The sequence below is a fragment of the Vicugna pacos genome, unplaced genomic scaffold, assembly GCF_048564905.1.
Source record: "Vicugna pacos unplaced genomic scaffold, VicPac4 scaffold_17, whole genome shotgun sequence".
Lineage (NCBI taxonomy): Eukaryota > Metazoa > Chordata > Mammalia > Artiodactyla > Camelidae > Vicugna > Vicugna pacos.
Genome location: NW_027328738.1, coordinates 7,876,300 through 7,893,300, shown reverse-complemented (window position 1 = coordinate 7,893,300; position 17,001 = coordinate 7,876,300).

Here is a 17,001-nt window from a genome sequence, read left to right as displayed (position 1 = left end):
ATATTCAGTATTCTGTATTCTATATTCTAAATTCTGTGTTCTGCATTCCATGTTCTATATTCTTTGTTCTATACTCAGTATTCCATATTCTAAATTCGGTGTTCTACATTCTATATTCTGTATTCAATATTCTGCATTCCGTATTCTACATTCCATATTCTGTGTTCTACATTATTTATTCGAAATTTTATATTCAGTAATCTGTAGTATATACTCTAAATTCTGTGTTCTGCATTCCATGTTCTCAATTTTGGGTTCTGTAATCTGTTTTCCATATTCTATATTCTGTGTTCAACATTCGATATTCTAAATACTTTATTCAGCATTCTGTGTTCTATATTCTAAATTCTGTGTTCTACATTCTATATTCTAAATTCTATTTTCAGTTGTATGTATTCTATATTCTAAATTCAGTGTTCTGCATTCCATGTTCTAAATTCTGGGTTCTGTATTCTGTTTACTATATTCTATATTCTGTGTTCTATATTCTATATTCTGAATTCTATATTCTGCATTCCGAATTCTACATTCCGTATTCTGTGTTCTATATTCTATATTCAAAATTTTATATTCAGTATTATGTTTTCTGTATTCTAAATTCTCTGTTCTGCATTCCATGTTCTAAATTCTGTTTTGTATTCTGTTTTCCATATTCTATATTCTGTGTTCTACATTCTATATTCTGTATTCTATATTCTGCATTCCGTATTCTACATTCCATATTCTGTGTTCTACATTCTATATTCAAAATTTTATATTCAGAATTCTGTATTCTATATTCTAAATTCTGTGTTCTGCATTCCATGTTCTAATTTCTGGGTTCTTTATTCTCTATTCTATATTCTATATTCTGTGTTCTAAATTCTATATTCTAAATTATATATTCAGTATTTCGTATTCTATATTTTATATTCTGTGTTCTGCATTCCATGTTCTATAATCCATATTCGGTATTCTGTATTCTATATACTAAATACTGTGTTCTGCTTTCCATGTTCTAAATTCTGGGTTCTATATTTTCTATTCTATATTCTATATTCTGTGTTCATTTTTCTATATTCTGTATTCTATATTCTGCATTCCGAACCCTATATTCTATATTCTGTGTTCTACATTATATTCTGTATTCAATATTCTGCATTCCGTATCTATCATTACATATTCTGTGTTCTAAATTCTATATTCTAATTTTGATATTCAGTATTCTGTATTCTATATTCTAAATTCTTTGTTCTACATTCCATGTTCTTATTTCTGGGTTCTACATTTTCTGTTCTATATTCTATATTCTGTGTTCTTCATTCTATATTCTATATTCTATATTCTGCCTTCCGTAGTCTATATTCTATATTGTGTGTCCTAAATTCTATATTCTAAATTCTATGTTCAGTATTCTGTATTCTATATTCTAAATTCTGTGTTTGGCATTCCATGTTCTAAATTCTGGATTCTATATTTTCTATTCTATATTCTATACCTTCGTTTCATCATTCTATATTCTATATTCTTCCTTCCGTAGTCTATATTCTATATTGTGTGTCCTTAATTCTATATTCTAAATTCTATATTCAGTATTCTGTATTCTATATTCTAAATTCTGTGTTCGGCATTCCATGTTCTAAATTGTGGGTTCTATATACTATACTCTATATTCTATATTCTGTGTTCTAAATTCTATTTTCTAAATTCTATACTCAGTATTCCGTATTCTATATTGTATATTCTGGGTTCTGCATTCCATGATCTATAATCCATATTCGGTATTCTCTACTCTATATACTATACACTAAATTCTGCTTTCCAGGTTCTAAATTCTGGATTCTATATTTTCTATTCAATATTCTAGATTCTGTGTTCATCTTTCTATATTCTATATTCTAAATTCTATATTCTGCATTCCAAAGCCTATATTCTAAATTCTGTGTTCTACATTCTATATTCTGCATTCAATATTCTGCATTCCGTATCTAACATTCCATATTCGGTGTCCTACATTCTATATTCTAAATTTGATATTCAGTATTTTGTATTCTATATTCAAATTCTGTGTTCTACATTCCATGTTCTTAATTCTGGGTTCAATATTTTCTATTCTATATTCTATAATTTTGGTTCATCATTCTATATTCTATATTCTATAGTCTGCATTCCGTAGTCTATATTCTATATTCTGTGTCCTACATTCTATATTCTAAATTCTATATTCAGTATTCTGTATTCTATATTCTAAATTCTGTGTTCTGCATTCCATGTTCTATATTCTTTGTTCTATACTCAGTATTCCATATTCTAAATTCGGTGTTCTACATTCTATATTCTGTATTCAATATTCTGCATTCCGTATTCTACATTCCATATTCTGTGTTCTACATTATTTATTCGAAATTTTATATTCAGTAATCTGTAGTATATACTCTAAATTCTGTGTTCTGCATTCCATGTTCTCAATTTTGGGTTCTGTAATCTGTTTTCCATATTCTATATTCTGTGTTCAACATTCGATATTCTAAATACTTTATTCAGCATTCTGTGTTCTATATTCTAAATTCTGTGTTCTACATTCTATATTCTAAATTCTATTTTCAGTTGTATGTATTCTATATTCTAAATTCAGTGTTCTGCATTCCATGTTCTAAATTCTGGGTTCTGTATTCTGTTTTCTATATTCTATATTCTGTGTTCTATATTCTATATTCTGAATTCTATATTCTGCATTCCGAATTCTACATTCCGTATTCTGTGTTCTATATTCTATATTCAAAATTTTATATTCAGTATTATGTTTTCTGTATTCTAAATTCTCTGTTCTGCATTCCATGTTCTAAATTCTGTTTTGTATTCTGTTTTCCATATTCTATATTCTGTGTTCTACATTCTATAATCTGTATTCTGTATTCTGCTTTCCGTATGCTATATTCTATATTCTGTTTTCTACATTGTATATTGTCAATTCTATATTCAGTATTCTGTATTCTTAATCTAAATTCTGTGTGCTACATTGTATATTCATATTCTATATTCAGTATTCTGTATTCCATATTCTAAATTCTGTGTTCTACATTCTTAATTCTAAATTCTATATTCAGTAGTCTGTACTCTATATTCTAAATTCTGTGTTCTGCATTCCATGTTCTAAATCCTGGGTTCTATATATTGTTTTCCATATTATAAATTCTGTGTTCTACATTCTATATTCTGTACTCAATATTCTGCATTCCGTATTCTATATTCTACACTCTGTGTTCTACATTCTATATTGTAAATTCTATATTCAATATACTGTATTCTATATTCTATATTCTGTGTTCTGCATTCCATGTTCTATATTCTGGGTTCTATATACTCTATTCTATATTCTATATTCTGTGTTCTACATTGTATATTCTAAATTCTATATTCAGTATTCTTTATTCTATAGTCTAAATTCTGTGTCCTATATTTTATATTCGAAATTCAATATTCAGTATTATGTTTTCTGTATTCTAATTTCTCTGTTCTGCATTCCAAGTTCTCAATTATGTTTTGTATTCTGTTTTCCATATTCTATATTCTGTGTTCTACATTCTATATTCTGTATTCTATATTCTGCTTTCCGTATGCTATATTCTATAATCTGTTTTCTACATTGTATATTCTCAATTCTATATTCAGTATTCTGTATTCTTAATCTAAATTCTGTGTGCTACGTTGTATATTCATATTCTATAATCAGTATTCGGTTTTGTATATTCTAAATTCTATGTTCTACATTCTAAATTCTAAATTCTATATTCAGTAGTCTGTATTCTATATTCTAAATTCTGTGTTTTGCATTCCATGTTCTAAATGCTGGGTTCTATATTCTGTTTTCCATATTCTAAATTCTGTGTTCTAAATTCTATATTCTGTACTCAATATTCTGCATTCCTTTTTCTATATTCTATACTCTGTGTTCTACATTCTATATTCTAAATTCTATATTCAGTATTCTGTATTCTATATTCTAAATATTGTGTTCTGCATTCCATGTTCTAAATTCTGGATTCTATATTCTATACTCCATATTCTATATTCTGTGTTCTTCATTGTATATTCTAAATTCTATATTCAGTATACCGTATTCTATATTCTATATTCTGGGTTCTGCATTCCATGTTCTAAAATCTATATTCAGTTTTCTGTATTCTATATTCTATATTCTGAGTTCTGCTTTCCATGTTCTAAATCCTATATTCAGTATTCTGTATTCTATATTCTAATTGCTGTGTTCCGCATTCTATGTTGTAAATTCTATATTAAGTATTCTGTATTCTATATTGTAAATTATGTGTTCCGCATTCTATGTTCTAAACTCTTTATTCAGTATTCTATATTCTTTATTCTAAATTCTGTGTTCGGCATTCCATGTTCAAAATACTGGTTTCTACATTCTATATACTATAATCTATATTGTGTGTTCTACATTCTATATTCTTAATTCTATATTCATTATTCTGTATTTTATATTCCAAATTTTGTGTTCTGCATTCCATGTTCTATATTCTGGGTTCTATATTCTGTTTTCAATATTCTAAATTCTGTGTTCTACATTCTATATTCTGTATTCAATATTCTGCATTCCGTATTCTACATTCCATATACTGTGTTCTACATTCTATATTCTAAACTCGATATTTAGTATTCTGTATTGTATATTCTAAATTCTGTGTCCTACATTCCATGTTATAAATTTTGGGTACTATATTCTCTATTCTTTATTCTATATTTTGTGTTCATCTTTCTATATTCTATATGCTATATTCTGCATTCCGTAGTCTATATTCTATATTCTGTGTTCTGCATTCTATAATCTAAATTCTATATTCAGTAATCTGTATTCTATATTCTAAATTCTGTGTTCTACATTCCATATTCACTAATCTGTATTCTATATTCTAAATTCTGTGTTCTGCATTCCATGTTCTAAATTCTGGGTTCTATATTCTGTTTTCCAAATTCTAAATTCTGTGTTCTATATTCTATATTCTTTTTTCCATATTCTGCCTTCCGTATTCTACATTCCATATTCTGTGTTCTACATTCTATATTCTAAATTTTATATTCAGTATTCTGTAGTATATACCCTATATTCTGTGTTCTTCATTCCATGTTCTAAATTTTGGTTTCTGTATTCTGTTTTCCATATTCTATATTTGTGTTCTATATTCTATATTCTTTATTCTATATTCTACATTCTGTATCCTATATTCTAAATTCTGTGTTCTACATTATATATTCTAAGTTCGATACTCAGTATTCTGTATTCTATATTCTAAATTCTGTGTTCTAAATTCCATGTTCTAAATTCTGGGTTCTATATTCTCTCTTCTAGTTTCTATATTCTGTGTTCAACATTCGATATTCTAAATACTATATTCAGCATTGTGTGTTCTATATTCTAAATTCTGTGTTCTACTTTCTATATTCTAATTTCTATTTTCAGTTCTATGTATTCTATATGATATATTCAGTGTTCTGCATTCCATGTACTAAATTCTGGGTTCTGTATTCTGTTTTCCTTATTCTATATTCTCTGTTCTACATTCTATATTCTGTATTCTATATTCTGCATTCCGTATTCTACATACCATATTCTGTGTTCTACTTTCTATATTCAAAATTTTATATTCAGTATTCTGTATTCTATATTCTAAACTCTGTGTTGTGCATTCCATGTTCTAAATTCTGGTTTCTGTATTCTGTTTTCCATATCCTACATTCTGTGTTATACCTTCTATATTCTGTATCATGTATTTTGCATTTCGTATTCTACATTCCATATTCTGTGTCCTACATTCTATAATCTAAATTCTATATTCAGTATTCTGTATTCTATATTCTAAATTCTGTGTTCTGCATTCCGGGTTCCAAATTCAGGGTTCTATATTTTATACTCTATATTCTATATTTTGTGTTCTACATTCTATATTCTAAATTCTATATTTAGTATTCCGTATTCTACATTGTATATTCTGAGTTCTTCATTCCATGTTCTATACTCCATATTCGGTATTCTGTATTCTATATACTAAATACTGAATTCTGCTTTCCATGTTCTTAATTCTGGTTTCTATATTCTCAACTCTAAATTCTCTATTCTGTGTTCTACATTGTATATTCTAAATTCTATATTCAGTATTCTGTTTTTTATATTCTATATTCTGTGTTCAACATTCTATATTCGAAATTCTATATTCAGTATTCTGTTTTCTATATTCTAAATTCTGTGTTCTGCATTCAATGTTCTCAATTCTGGGTTTTGTATTCTGTTTTCCATATTCTATATTCTGTGTTCTACATTCTATATTCTGTATTCTATATTCTGCTTTCCGTATTCTATATTCTGTATTCTGTTTTCTACATTGTATATTCTAAATTCTATATTCAGGATTCTGCATTCTATATTCTAAATTCTGTGTTCTAAATTGTATATTCATTTTCTATATTCAGTATTCGGTTTTGTATATTCTAAATTCTGTGTTCTACATTCTAAATTCTAAATTCTATATTCAGTAGTCTGTATTCTATATTCTAAATTCTGTGTTTTGCATTCCATGTTCTAAATGCTGGGTTCTATATTCTGTTTTCCATATTCTAAATTCTGTGTTCTACATTCTATATTCTGTACTCAATATTCTGCATTCCCTATTCTATATTCTATACTCTGTGTTCTACATTCTATATTCTAAATTCTATATTCAGTATTCTGTATTCTATATTCTAAATATTGTGTTCTGCATTCCATGTTCTAAATTCTGGGTTCTAATTTCTATACTCTATATTCTATATTCTTTGTTCTTCATTGTATATTCTATATTCTATATTCAGTATTCCATATTCTATATTCTATATTCTGGGTTCTGCATTCCATGTTCTAAAATCCATATTCAGTATTCTGTATTCTATATTCTATATTCTGAGTTCTGCTATCCATGTTCTAAATTATATATTCAGTAATCTGTATTCTATAATCTAATTGCTGTGTTCCGCATTCTATGTTCTAAATTCTATATTAAGTATTCTGTATTCTATATTGTAAATTCTGTGTTCCGCATTCTATGTTCTAAATTCTTTATTCAGTATTCTGTATTCTTTATTCTAAATTCTGTGTTCGGCATTCAATGTTCAAAATACTGGGTTCTACATTCTATATACTATAATCTATATTCTGTGTTCTACATTCTATATTCTAAATTCGATATTCAGTATTCTGTATTCTATATTCTAAATTCTGTGTCCTACATTCCATGTTATGAATTTTGGGTTCTATATTCTCTATTCTTTATTCTATATTTTGTGCTCATCATTCTATATTCTATATGCTATATTCTGCATTCCGTAGTCTATATTCTATATTCTGTGTTCTGTATTCTATAATCTAAATTCTATATTCAGTATTCTGTATTCTATATACTAAATTCTGTGTTCTACATTCTATATTCACTAATCTGTATTCTATATACTAAATTGTGTGTTCTGTATTCCATGTTCTAAATTCTGGGTTCTATATTCTGTTTTCCATATTCTAAATTCTGTGTTCTATATTCTATATTCTGTTTTCCATATTCTGCATTGCGTATTCTACATTCCATATTCTGTGTTCTACATTCTATATTCTAAATTTTATATTCAGTATTCTGTAGTATATACTCTAAATTCTGTGTTCTCATTCCATGTTCAAAATTTTGGTTTCTGTATTCTGTTTTCCATATTCTATATTTGTGTTCTATATTCTATATTCTTTATTCTCTATTCTACATTCCGTATCCTATATTCTAAATTCTGTGTTCTACATTATATATTCTAAGTTCGATACTCAGTATTCTGTATTCTATATTCTAAATTCTGTGTTCTAAATTCCATGTTCTAAATTCTGGGTTCCATATTCTCTATTCTAGTTTCTATATTCTGTGTTCAACATTCGATATTCTAAATACTTTATTCAGCATTGTGTGTTCTATATTCTAAATTCTGTGTTCTTCATTCTATATTCTAAATTCTATTTTCAGTTGTATGTATTCTATATTCTAAATTCAGTGTTCTGCATTCCATGTTCTAAATTCTGGGTTCTGTATTCTGTTTTCCATATTCTATATTCTGTGTTCTAAATTCTATATTCTGTATTCTATATTTTGCATTCCGTATTCTACATTCCGTATTCTGTGTTCTATATTCTATATTCAAAATTTTATATTTAGTATTCTGTATTCTATATTCTAAACTCTGTGTTGTGCATTCCATGTTCTAAATTCTCGTTTCTGTATTCTGTTTTCCATATTCTACATTCTGTGTTCTTCATTCTATATTCTGTATCCTATATTCTGCTTTCCGTATTCTATAATCTTTATTCTGTTTTCTACATTGTATATTCTAAATTCTATATTCAGTATTCTTTTTTCTATGTTCTAAATTCTGTGTTCTACATTCTATAATCTAAATTCTGTATTCAGTATTCGGTATTCTATATTCTAAATATTGTGTTCTGCTTTCCATGTTCTAAATTCTGGGTTCTATATTCTATACTCTATATTCTATATTCTGTATTCTTCATTGTATATTCTAAATTCTATATTCAGTATTCCGTATTCTATATTCTATATTCTGGGTTCTGCATTCCATGTTCTAATATCTATATTCAGTATTCTGTATTCTATATTCTATATTCTGAGTTCTGCTATCCATGTTCTAAATTATACATTCAGTATAGTGTATTCTATATTCTAACTGCTGTGTTCCGCATTCTATGTTCTAAATTCTATATTATGTATTCTGCATTCTATATTCTATATTCTGTGTTCTACAATCCATGTTCTAAATTCTGGGTTCTATATACTCTATTCTATATTTTGTGCTCAATTTTCTACATTCTATATTCTGTATTCTGCATTCCATAATCTATATTCTATATTCACTGTCCTACATTCTATATTCTAAATTCTATATTCAGTATTCTGTATTCTATATTCTAAATTCTGTGTTCTACATTCTATATTCTGTATTCAATATTCTGCATTCCGTATTCTACTCTCCATATTCTGTGTTCTACATTATTTAATGTAAATTTTATATTCAGTATTATGTATTATATACTCTTAATTCTGTGTTCTGCATTCCATGCTCTAAATTTGGGTTCTGTATTCTGTTTTCCATATTCTATATTTTGTGTTCTACATTCTATTTTCTGTATTCTATATTCTACATTCTGTATCCTATATTCTAAATTCTGTGTTCTGCATTTTTTATTCTAAATTCTATATTCAGTATTCTGTATAATATATTCTATATTCTGTGTTCTACATTCTATATTCTATATTTTATATACAGTATTCTTTATTATATATTCTTAGTTCTGTGTTCTACGTTCTCTATTCTAAATTCTATATTCATTATTCTGTATTCTGTATACTAAATTCTGTGTTCTGCATTCCATGTTCTATATTCTGGGTCCTGTATTCAGTTTTCCATATTCTATATTCTGTGTTTTGCATTCTATATTCTGTATTGTATTTTCTGCATGCCGTATTCTATATTCTGTGTTTCACATTCAATATTCTAAATTCTAAATTCATTATTCTGTATTCTATATTTTAAATTCTGTGTTGTATATTCCATGTTATAAATACTGGGTTCTATATACTCTATTCTTTATTCTATATTTTGTGTTCATCATTCTATATTCTATATACTATATTCTGCATTCCGTAGTCTATATTCTATATTCTGTGTTCTGCATTCCATGTTCTAAATTTTGGGTTCCATATAATTTATTCTATATTCTATATTCTATGTTCTACATTCTGTATTCTGTATTCTATATTCTGCATTCCCGTATTCTATATTCTATTTTTTGTTCTACATTCTATATTCTAAATTCTATATTCAGTATTCCGTATTCTATTTTCTATACTCTGTGTTCAACATTTGTATTCTAAATTTTATATTAAGTATTCTGTATTCTGTATTCTAAATTCTGTGTTCTGCTTTCCGTGTTCTAAGTTGTGTGTTCTATATTCACTATTATATATTCTATATTTGTGTTCTTCATTCTATATTCTGTATTCTATATTCTGCATTCCGTATTCTATATTCTCTTTTCTGTTCTACATTCTATATTCTAAATTCTATATTCAGTATTCCGTATTCTATATTCTATATTCTGTGTTCTACATTGTATATTCTAAATTCTATATTCAGTATTCTGTATTCTATATTCTAAATTCTGTGTTGTGTTTTCCATGTTCTAAATTATGTGTTCTATATTCTGTATTCTATATTCTATATTCTGTGTTCTACATTCTATATTCTAAATCCTATACTCAGTATTCTATATCAATATTCTAAATTCTGTGTTCTACATTCTATATTCTCAATTCTATATTCAGTAATCTGTATTGTATATTTTAAATGCTTTGTTCTGCATTCAATGTTCTTAATACTGTGTTCTTTATTCTGTTTTCCATATTCTAAATTCTGTGTTCTACATTCTATATTTTGTATTCAATATTAGGCATTCCGTATTCTACATTCCATATTCTGTGTTCTACATTCTATGTTCTAAATTCGATATTAAGTATTCTGTATACTCTATTCTATATTCTGTGTTCTACATTCCATGTTCTAAATTCTGGGTTCTGTATACTCTATTATATATTTTGTGCTAATTATTCTACATTCTATATTCTATATTCTGCATTCCGTAGTCTATATTCTATATGCTGTTCTACATTCTATATTCTAAATTCTATATTCAGTATTCTGTATTCTATATTCTATATTTTGTGTTCTACATTCTAAATTCTGAATTCTAAGTACAGTAATCTGTATTCTATATTCTAAATTCTGTGTTCTGCTTTCCATGTTCTAAATTCCTGGCTCTATATTCTGTTTTCCATATTCTAAATTCTGTCTTCTACATTCTTTATTCTGTATTCAATATTCTGCATTCCGTATTCTGCTTTCCATATTCTGTGTTCTACATTCTATAATCTAAATTTTATATTCATTATTCTGTATTCTATATACTAAATTCTGTGTTCTGCATTCCATGTTCTATATTCTGGGTTCTGTATTCAGTTTTCCATATTCTATATTCTGTGTTTTGCATTCTACATTCTGTATTGTATATTCTGCATGCCGTATTCTATATTCTGTGTTCCACATTCAATATTCTAAATTCTAAATTCATTATTCTCTTTTCTATATTCTAAATTCTGTGTTCTACATTCCATGTTATAAATACTTGGTTCTATATTCTCTATTCTTTATTCAATATTTTGTGTTCATCATTCTATATTCTTTATAGTATATTCTGCATTCCGTAGTCTATATTCTATATTCTGTGTTCTACATTCTATAATCTAAATTCTATATTCAGTATTCTGTATTCTATATTCTATATTCTGGGTTCTGCATTCCATGTTCTAAATTCTGGGTTCTATATTCTCTATTCTCTATTCTATTTTCTGTGTTCTACATTCTATATTCTAAATTCTGTATTCAGTATTCTTTATTCTATAATCTAAATTCTGTGTTCTATATTTTATATTCGAAATTCAATATTCAGTATTCTGTTTTCTATATTCTAAATTCTCTGTTCTGCATTCCATGTTCTCAATTCTGTGTTTTGTATTCTGTTTCCCATATTCTTAATTCTGTATTCTACATTTACTATTCCGTATTCTATATTGTATATTCTGGGTTCTGCATTTCATGTTCTATAATCCATATTCGGTATTCTGTATTCTATACACTAAGTAATTCATTCTGCTTTCCATGTTCTAAATTCTGGGTTCTATATTATCTATTCTATATTCTATATTCTGTGTTCATCTTTCTATATTCTATATTCTATATTCTGCATTCCGAAGTGTATATTCTATATTCTGTGTTCTATATTCTATATTCTGTATTCAATATTCTGCATTCTGTATCTAACTTTCCATATTCTGTGTTCTACATTCTATATTCTAAATTCGATATTCAGTATTCTGTATTCTATATTCTAAATTCTGTGTTCTACATTCAATGTTCTTATTTCTGGGTTCTATATTTTCTATTCTATATTCTATACTTTGGGTTCATCATTCTATATTCAATATTCTATATTCTGCATTCCGTAGTCTATATTCTATATTCTGTGTTCTACATTCTATATTCTAAATTCTATATTCAGTATTCTGTTTTCTATATTCTAAATTCTGTTTTCAACATTCTATATTCGAAATTCTATATAAAGTATTCTGTATTCTATATTCTAAATTCTGTGTTCTGCATTCCATGTTCTCAATTTTGGGTTCTGTATTCTGTTTTCCATATTCTATATTCTGTGTTCAACATTCGATTTTCTAAATACTTTATTCAGCATTCTGTGTTCTATATTCTAAATTCTGTGTTCTACATTCTATATTCTAAATTCTATTTTCAGTTGTATGTATTCTATATTCTAAATTCAGTGTTCTGCATTCCATGTTCTAAATTCTGGGTTCTGTATTCTGTTTTCTATATTCTATATTCTGTGTTCTATATTCTATATTCTGAATTCTATATTCTGCATTCCGAATTCTACATTCCGTATTCTGTGTTCTATATTCTATATTCAAAATTTTATATTCAGTATTATGTTTTCTGTATTCTAAATTCTCTGTTCTGCATTCCATGTTCTAAATTCTGTTTTGTATTCTGTTTTCCATATTCTATATTCTGTGTTCTACATTCAATAATCTGTATTCTGTATTCTGCTTTCCGTATGCTATATTCTATATTCTGTTTTCTACATTGTATATTGTCAATTCTATATTCAGTATTCTGTATTCTTAATCTAAATTCTGTGTGCTACATTGTATATTCATATTCTATATTCAGTATTCGGTATTCCATATTCTAAATTCTGTGTTCTACATTCTATAATCTGTATTCTGTATTCTGCTTTCCGTATGCTATATTCTATATTCTGTTTTCTACATTGTATATTGTCAATTCTATATTCAGTATTCTGTATTCTTAATCTAAATTCTGTGTGCTACATTGTATATTCATATTCTATATTCAGTATTCGGTATTCCATATTCTAAATTCTGTGTTCTACATTCTAAATTCTAAATTCTATATTCAGTAGTCTGTACTCTATATTCTAAATTCTGTGTTCTGCATTCCATGTTCTAAATCCTGGGTTCTATATATTGTTTTCCATATTATAAATTCTGTGTTCTACATTCTATATTCTGTACTCAATATTCTGCATTCCGTATTCTATATTCTACACTCTGTGTTCTACATTCTATATTGTAAATTCTATATTCAATATACTCTATTCTATATTCTATATTCTGTGTTCTACATTGTATATTCTAAATTCTATATTCAGTATTCTTTATTCTATAGTCTAAATTCTGTGTTCTATACTTTATATTCGAAATTCAATATTCAGTATTATGTTTTCTGTATTCTAATTTCTCTGTTCTGCATTCCAAGTTCTCAATTCTGTTTTGTATTCTGTTTTCCATATTCTATATTCTGTGTTCTACATTCTATATTCTGTATTCTGTATTCTGCTTTCCGTATGCTATATTCTATATTCTGTTTTCTACATTGTATATTCTCAATTCTATATTCAGTATTCTGTATTCTTAATCTAAATTCTGTGTGCTACATTGTATATTCATATTCTATAATCAGTATTCGGTTTTGTATATTTTAAATTCTGTGTTCTACATTCTAAATTCTAAATTCTATATTCAGTAGTCTGTATTCTATATTCTAAATTCTGTGTTTTGCATTCCATGTTCTAAATGCTGGGTTCTATATTCTGTTTCCCATATTCTAAATTCTGTGTTCTAAATTCTATATTCTGTACTCAATATTCTGCATTCCTTTTTCTATATTCTATACTCTGTGTTCTACATTCTATATTCTAAATTCTATATTCAGTATTCTGTATTCTATATTCTAAATATTGTGTTCTGCATTCCATGTTCTAAATTCTGGATTCTATATTCTATACTCCATATTCTATATTCTGTGTTCTTCATTGTATATTCTAAATTCTATATTCAGTATACCGTATTCTATATTCTATATTCTGGGTTCTGCATTCCATGTTCTAAAATCTATATTCAGTATTCTGTATTCTATATTCTATATTCTGAGTTCTGCTTTCCATGTTCTAAATTCTATATTCAGTATTCTGCATTCTATATTCTAATTGCTGTGTTCCTGTTTCTAAATTCTAATTTCTATATTAAGTATTCTGTATTCTATATTGTAAATTCTGTGTTCCGCATTCTATGTTCTAAATTCTATATTCAGTATTCTGTATTCTATATTCTAAATTATGTGTTCGGCATTACATGTTTAAAATACTGGGTTCTACATTCTATATTCCAATATCTATATTCTGTGCTCTACATTCTATATTCTAAATTCTATATTCAGTATTCTGTATTCTATATTCTAAATTCTGTGTTCTACATTGTATATTCATATTCTATATACAGTATTCGGTTTTGTATATTCTAAATTCTCTGTTCTACATTCTAAATTCTAAATTCTATATTCAGTAGTCTGTATTCTATATTCTAAATTCTGTGTTTTGCATTCCATGTTCTAAATGCTGGGTTCTATATTCTGTTTTCCATATTCTAAATTCTGTGTTCTACATTCTATATTCTGTACTCAATATTCTGCATTCCGTAATCTATATTCTATACTCGGTGTTCTACATTCTATATTCTATATTCAGTATTCAGTATTCTATATACTAAATATTGTGTTCTGCATTCCATGTTCTAAATGATGGGTTCTATATTCTATAATCTATATTCTATATTCTGTGTTTTTCATTGAGTTTTCTAAATTCTATATTCAGTATTCCGTATTCTATATTCTATATTCTGGGTTCTGCATTCCATGTTTTAAACTATATTCAGTTTTCTGTATTCTATATTCTATATTCTGAGTTCTGCTATCCATGTTCTAAATTATATATTCAGTATTCTGTATTCTATATTCTAATTGCTGTGTTCCGCATTCTATGTTCTAAATTCTATATTAAGTATTCTGTATTCTATATTGTAAATTCTGTGTTCCGCATTCTATGTTCTAAATTCTTTATTCAGTATTCAGTATTCTTTATTCTAAATTCTGTGTTCGGCATTCCATGTTCAAAATACTGGGTCTACATTCTATATACTATAATGTATATTGTGTGTTCTACATTCTATATTCTTAATTCTATGTTCAGTATTCTGTATTTTACATTCCAAATTTTGTGTTCTGCATTCCATGTTCTAAATTCTGGGTTCTATATTCTGTTTTCCATATTCTAAATTCTGTGTTCTACATTCTATATTCTGTATTCAATATTCTGCATTCCGTATTCTACATTCCATATACTGTGTTCTACATTCTATATTCTAAATTCGATATTCAGTATTCTGTATTCTATATTCTAAATTCTGTGTCCTACATTCCATGTTATAAATTTTGGGTTCTATATTCTATATTCTTTATTCTATATTTTGTGTTCATCATTCTATATTCTATACGCTATATTCTGCATTCCGTAGTCTATATTCTATATTCTGTGTTCTTCATTCTATATTCTAAATTCTATATTCAGTATTCTGTATTCTATATTCTAAATTCTGTGTTCTGCATTCCATGTTCTAAATTCTGGGTTCTATATTCTGTTTTCCATATTCTAAATTCTGTGTTCTATATTCTATATTCTGTTTTCCATATTATGCATTCCGTATTCTACATTCCATATTCTGTGTTCTACATTCTATATTCTAAATTTTATATTCAGTATTCTGTAGTATATACTCTAAATTCTGTGTTCTGCATTCCATGTTCTAAATTTTGGTTTCTGTATTCTGTTTTCCATATTCTATATTTGTGTTCAATATTCTATATTCTTTATTCTATATTCTACATTCCGTATCCTATATTTTAAATTCTGTGTTCTACATTATATATTCTAAGTTCGATTCTCAGTATTCTGTATTCTATATTCTAAATTCTGTGTTCTAAATTCCATGTTCTAAATTCTGGGTTTTATATTCTCTATTCTAGTTTCTATATTCTGTGTTCAACATTCGATATTCTAAATACTTTATTCAGCATTCTGTGTTCTATATTCTAAATTCTGTGTTCTACATTCTATATTCTAAATTCTATTTTCAATTGTATGTATTCTATATTCTAAATTCAGTGTTCTGCATTCCATGTTCTAAATTCTGGGTTCTGTATTCTGTTTTCCATATTCTATATTCAGTGTTCTACATTCTATATTCTCTATTCTATATTCTGCATTCCGTATTCTACATTCCGTATTCTGTGTTCTATATTCTATATTCAAAATTTTATATTTAGTATTCTGTATTCTATATTCTAAACTCTGTGTTGTGCATTCCATGTTCTAAATTCTCGTTTCTGTATTCTCTTTTCCATATTCTACATTCTGTGTTCTACATTCTATATTCTGTATTCTATATTCTGCTTTCCGTATTCTATATTCTTTATTCTGTTTTCTACATTGTATATTCTAAATTCTATATTCAGTATTCTTTATTCTATATTCTAAATTCTGTGTTCTACATTGTATATTCATATTCTATAATCAGTATTCGGTTTTGTATATTCTAAATACTGTGTTCTACATTCTAAATTCTTAATTCTATATTCAGTACTCTGTATTCTATATTCTAAATTCTGTGTTTTGTATTCGATGTTCTAAATGCTGTGTTCTATATTCTGTTTTCCATATTCTAAATTCTATGTTCTACATTCTATATTCTGTACTCAATATTCTGCCTTCCGTTTTCTATATTCTATACTCTGTGTTCTACATTCTATATTCTAAATTCTATATTCAGTATTCTGTATCCTATATTCTAAATATTGTGTTCTGCTTTCCATGTTCTAAATTCTTGATTCTATATTCTATACTCTATATTCTATATTCTGTGTTCTTCATTGAATATT